This window comes from Seriola lalandi, unplaced genomic scaffold, assembly GCF_002814215.2.
Source record: "Seriola lalandi dorsalis isolate HSWRI2012SDOR001 ecotype SW California unplaced genomic scaffold, Sedor1 jcf7180002054606, whole genome shotgun sequence".
NCBI lineage: Eukaryota > Metazoa > Chordata > Actinopteri > Carangiformes > Carangidae > Seriola > Seriola lalandi.
In genome coordinates this window covers 1,421,305-1,427,304 of record NW_019525159.1, presented here as the reverse complement: position 1 = coordinate 1,427,304, position 6,000 = coordinate 1,421,305, and the positions used below count along the sequence as shown (strand labels likewise).

General features: G+C 38.7%; 2 protein-coding genes across 2 annotated transcripts in view; both read right to left on the bottom strand.

Annotated features, from left to right (window-relative positions):
• The window catches only part of LOC147818375 (uncharacterized), a 109,446-nt gene that overhangs the window by 35,527 nt on the left and 67,919 nt on the right, over window positions 1-6,000 (bottom strand). The window lies entirely within an intron of this gene.
• The window catches only part of brinp1 (bone morphogenetic protein/retinoic acid inducible neural-specific 1), a 112,670-nt gene that overhangs the window by 81,211 nt on the left and 25,459 nt on the right, over window positions 1-6,000 (bottom strand). The window lies entirely within an intron of this gene.

Genomic DNA, 6,000 nt, shown 5'->3' with positions numbered 1-6,000 from the left:
CCCCACCCCCATCCCCCACCCTCTGGGTACATTTAAATTGGAAATGCTGCAATTACATGGTCAGCATCTTGAACCCGAGAGCCACCAGGATGCCCTTTTATTGAGTTCTGCTCAGTGACAATATAATAGAACAGGTGCCATATAGCAGACTGAAATTTAGCTTGTTTAAGATAATGTCAATGTCAAAAGTTATTGCAACAAAGTGAGTTTGTATTGTAGATTGGTGGAAGATGAAATAATACTAAGGCATTTTTCTTCCTCTTGCGAGCGATATTGTTATTTAATCTAGTTGTATTGCAGCAATTGCCCCTGTTATTATTCCACATTTATCCTGACTCCACCACAATGTTCAACCTTAAGACAGTGTCTCTGTCATTCCCTCACTGCTGAAAAATAAATAAAGAAATAAATAATAAACAAATAAAATGATGTTGTGTAACCCAATGAGCCTTGGTAGATAAGAGAAGGGAGGAATGAAAAAAAAAAAAGAAGTTAAATAGTATGCAGTTTTCTAGAATCCTGGATTTTAACAGATGATGAACACGTGATTTTCTAAGTGCAGCTATGATAAAATGCAGGGAAGGCTTTAATAATAGATGGGGTTTGTTGTTTTTTGTTTGTGAGAGAGAGAGGTGCATTTGGGTATGTGGTAATTGTGACTCATCTGAGCCACTCCAATGCCTCAGCGAGGCGGCTTCTCCTCACCTTGACTATGACCTCACTGCCAGTGTACCTGTCTGCTTCCCCATCCTTTGTTTTGATGCTGAACTCACCGGACCCCCCTTCTATGTCAATAGCACTCCTATATGTTTTCTTCATCACACACTTTTAGCACCTCCCTGTCTCACCGCCTAATGGCATCTCAGACCCCCTCGATGTCTCTGTCCTCTTTCTTCAGTCTGTTTCATCCCTCCTGACTTCCTGACTGCCGCTCTCCCTCTCTTCCTTTGGCTACAGCCTGCTGAATTAAACATTGCTGCAGCCTCTCTCAGCAAATCTGCCGACTACATCAAATCCGCCTTCCCTCGCTCTATCCAATTACAGATGGCTCATCCAAACTAATTCAAGACCTGAGTCGGACAAATGTTACACCTTGTTACTGTTTAAAACAAATGGGGCCCAGATCAGCACTGACAGACACATCCACACTGAGCACATGAGGAAAGTCAATGTGTTTTTGTCAAGTTGTATGTTGGCTAAAATTGTATGTCGTCCTATGTGTATGTAGTAAATATTTTAACATATTGCATCGCTGCAACATTGTTGTTGTGCTTATGACAAATTAAAAGAAAAATTAGATTTAAAAAAAAAAGAAATAAAATTGAGAAGAGAGCCTCAAGATGCCGGGCTATCTGATGAACGGTTTAAATTAGAGACTGAATAAAAGAAGTTGTTTGCACATGCAAATTGGAACTGCAGATAATTCATTCAAGGTTTAATGCTGATCAAGTGGATGTCTGCGGACTGATTATAGTTAGAAATAATTAATTCATGAAGGAAATGTTCAGTTAGAGATACGCATTATATGCTCATATAGCCTATAAGCATGTCACGTCTGTCAAACTTTACATCAAACAATGGTTTTAGTTAGGAGTGGAGCTATAGATGGAGGATAAAGGTCACCTTGGATATCCATGTTATGAATAAATATCATATTATAACACATTATGAATTTGTGCTTATTTAAAACTTCAAAAAAACAGAAGGACATATGAATTTGACGTGTCCTTACAGTGAAGACCATCTGGAAGTAAAGAACCTGCGTAACACTGCCTGGCTGGTCAACATGCAAAAGCTAGCTATTAGCCTGCTTGTTAGCAAACATTGTGCAAATAAGCAACTGACTACTTTCTCCATTTATGTGACGTGATGTGTCGTATATGACGCATGTATTTTCATACATACATATATATATATATATATATATATATATATATATATATATATATATACCGATTTTGTCCTTGTCATTTTGTGCACAGTTCTGCATGAGTGTGCAGAGAGAAGAGGCTCTATAACTTGACTGTTTACCAAGCTAGCCACTGGCTTCATAAACCATGTTTATTTTTGTGTTGGGAATCAGCAGATGTAACATTAGTCACATAAATAGCAGCTTTTACTACTGTATCGTCCTGACAGATCAAAATGGAATAAAGAGGGAAAGAAAAGCATGTAGGTCGAGACAGACTCTGATACGAGTGAAGCTAATATAACACTCTCGGTTGTGGAAGATCTGTGTCAGATGAGGAGCAGCAAGTGATAAATGTGATTATTTATTATCTTTTTAAGTGGATACAGCCATTTTAGTAACATATGTATGTGATAGTAATCTTGAAAGGTTTTAAAGAGTCAGTAATTTCAAACAGTGATAACAGATATGATAACCATGGCTTTGCAGTTATCTGAGACAGTGTAGTAAAACATATAATGGCTCAATTTTCCCTTTCTAGTATAAACTAAATGCCACTTGGTTTATACATTATGTTATCATGCTTGCAGAGCATAATGCATAGTTGAAATTGTTTAAAGATTCTGTCAAGACTTTGCAAGCATCAACCAAATCCAAAAATGTGTTAGCTTCTGTTACTACCATTAACAACATCTTGGTTTTAATTGAATTTATTGGTATTTTTCAACAGGTCATTACAGGCCTTTGTTCAGTTCCTTGTACAGATTTTGAGGTTTTGATGAGGCCTGCTCCAAAGACAAGAGCAGCTCTATCAGTCCCCTCTATTCATTCACTTCAGTATGGCTTTTAAAAGTGTGATCAATCAGAGCTATGCATTTTCATAAATATTTTTATTCTAAATAACAACCCACCACATCTCGCTTCTTTGATTACAGTGCAATTCTGATTTGAGGCCTTTAAAATGCATTAATGGCTACCAGATTTGCATTTATATTGGATTTTCACTCAGGCTCACAAGAACCTGAGATAGAGCTCTGCGAACAAAGGCGAAACAGAGAACACGCATCATCTGAAACACATTCAACCCCCATAATAGAGTACAAGCGTCAGAACGAGAGATGCTAGTGTGACCAAAACAGGCCATCGAATTTCGCCCCTAACTGAAACACACATTGATATACATTATTGAGCTGTAGCTCTGATACAAGAGCAGTGCACAGCCAGCAGTGAAAGCGGCTTTCTTGTGACTGATGAATACTATACAGGAAATGTACACTCATGCATACAATAACAGGAAAGAAAGGAAAAAAGGGATTCAGTTTGAAGATTGCAATCAGCAGTGACACAGAAGTGAAGATTGCTTACTTCAATACAAAACGCACTCCAATCATTTCTTTAAGAGACATAGGTCTAGAGGGAGAGGGTAATTGGTGCCTTGTGGTGTGTCTTTACCCTTCAAGCAACACTGACCTTTTCAGAGCACTAGACAAGAAGCTGGCACCTCCTAAAAATCTGTATTTATCCTTCAAATTAGGCGCAGTGCCCATGTTATTAAAGATGGGGCAGATTTGTTTGTTGCTGATCAGGTTGGCATTGTCCGTGCAGCATGCCTCCGGGGTAATCTCTCTTGATAAGAGAACCCGAATGGAATGGATGCTTTGTCTCTCTGCAAATCTGATTCAACCACTTTCCACCGCTAAATCGTCGAGGCAGAGAAAGTCCCCGGGGAAATTTACAAGGCGATTCAGTCCTCATTGCTGGTTAGAGTAGAGCACGAGCTGGGCAATCATGTGCCGAGGAGGACTGAGGGTATGTATGATTTCATTCCAACTGAACACTACACCAGCTGATGTCACTTATTTCCTCACCCTCTCTGGTTGAAGATGTACTAATCGTTGAAATTAACTGCTGGTCCATGTTGGGATGAAAATCCTTGGATAACACTTGGACCTTTGGGGGAAACGTTTCTCACCCTTGCCTCAAATAATGTATATGATTAATATAAATATATAGATATGTATTCCATGCTCAGAAGCATCTCTCATCCAGTCCATTCTACATACATATACTCTATGTGCTATAATGCTGCATAGAGAATGTTCTCAAAGGCATATTCTGAGTGAAATCACTCCGTCTTCACTCACTCTGACAGGTCTGCAGATGTCTGACAGATGTGAAAGTGCATTGTTGATTGTTGTCATTTATTTTTTAATGAGAAATACATCCGTTTTTTTTTAGTTTTTTTTCAGACTCTCAATGCAAGATTTAATTGTCTTGTCATGAGGAAAGGGATATCTAGCACTGATGGGCGAACTTGACGCCACTAATGGTTTGTTAAGAAGGAGAAACAACAGGAGCCACCTGGGCCCAGCGACGCTCCCAGCAGCACCCAACATCCAAACACACACACTCTATTTTAATAAATCACCGCGGCATCACAGACAGCACTCGACGGCTGTACAGTGTCTGTGGAAAGCGGCTTCAGAAGTTTTGCCTCTGAGATTCATGTCTCTGTGCAACATCCCGCTCTGTCAAGTTACGCATTATGCAAATGCATTGTTTACTGTTCATGTGACAATATCAAGGCATGAAAGCCAGTAGGGACCGGGGGCTGTGGTAAGTTACCAAGAGAGACGGAGGAGAGGGAGAGAACAAACTCTGTGAAAGAACTGCCAAAAGGAATGTGGCAAATGACTCTCTTACTCTTTCTCAGTCTTTCTATAGTTCTGAGTTTGCAGACTGCAGAGGGATGCAAGGGAATCAAAGCACCTCATTCTGAGAAAGAGGGTTTCTAGCCACCTGATTTCTGTACCTGCACCTCTGTATGTGAACTATAAGGAGATATGCAATTCAAAGGAAAGTCTTATTTTATTTATTTATCTTTTATTTGGACAGGAAGGTCCCATTGAAATACAAGTTCTCTTCTTCCAGGGAGCCCTGGTTGAAACGACTGTACAAAGTATAAGGTGGAAAATATAATCAATGCTCCAATTATTGAACGTCAAACTGTATTATATGGTCACAAGTACGGAAGCAAAGATGGAAGTTTAGTAAATCAGTGATCGGTGTATTTGTAATGGTCCTAATACAGTTTAGTGCTGGGGTTACCATGAAAAACTGAGAACTAATAGTTGTCATTATGTATTTTGATATGTGTGAAATTCAAAAGCAGGAGGACAGATTAATCAATTTAGTTCTTAAATATATTTTATCCCTTCCAGCTTAATGTGACTTTATTTATTTTAGTCCCTGGATCATTTTGGTGGTGAATCATTTACACATTTTTAATGTGTCATACTATGACGGTGTCAATTCAACAAGGTTAGACATTGTTTAACTAATAAATGTCCATGTAAATGTGTTTTATACGGCTGCTAAATGCTATTTTTTTTCTCCACAGTTTTAAAAGGGGCATTCCACCAATATTAAACATCAGTTTACCTGTGAAAACGACTGCATAATGTATTCAGGTAGAAAATAACCCTGGTTTAATTTATAGCAGAAAGTCTGTGTTACAAATCAGGAGTGTGTACTGTAGTTGTGAACGACATAATGGGAGGTGGTGGATGCAGTATTTTTGGGTGTTGACACACACAAAGGAATAAAGGTCAGACTATCTCAGTCTGTGCTTTACCATTTGCCCGTCTCTTTGGAAGTACCTCATTATCTGTGCAAATTTGTCCAAATATTAATAGTGAGAAGTGAGGCAGCACCTGAGTACACGACACCTGCCAATACTATCTTTCTAGCGTGCAGAGAGTCTATTACTGACCAGTAGATTACGACAAATGACAAACGTTCGCATGTTTAGTTAATAGGATCTTAAAGGTATATAATGACCATTATTGTTCTATTGTGTGTCTGTTTGGGGGGAATCAAATTCGTCCAAAAAAAAGATCGGAGAGCAGAAGTCCGAGCAGAACACTTCATTAATATAACAAAAAGAAGTTCACAGTGTTGAGAGTGTATATAAAAAATGCACACTTAATAGGTTAGAAATGTACACAGTGCTGCTTTTTGCAACTAAAACCTCAAAATAGAAAAAAACATTAAAACAGACAATCTCTTAAAAAGCCTGTGTGGCATCAGTA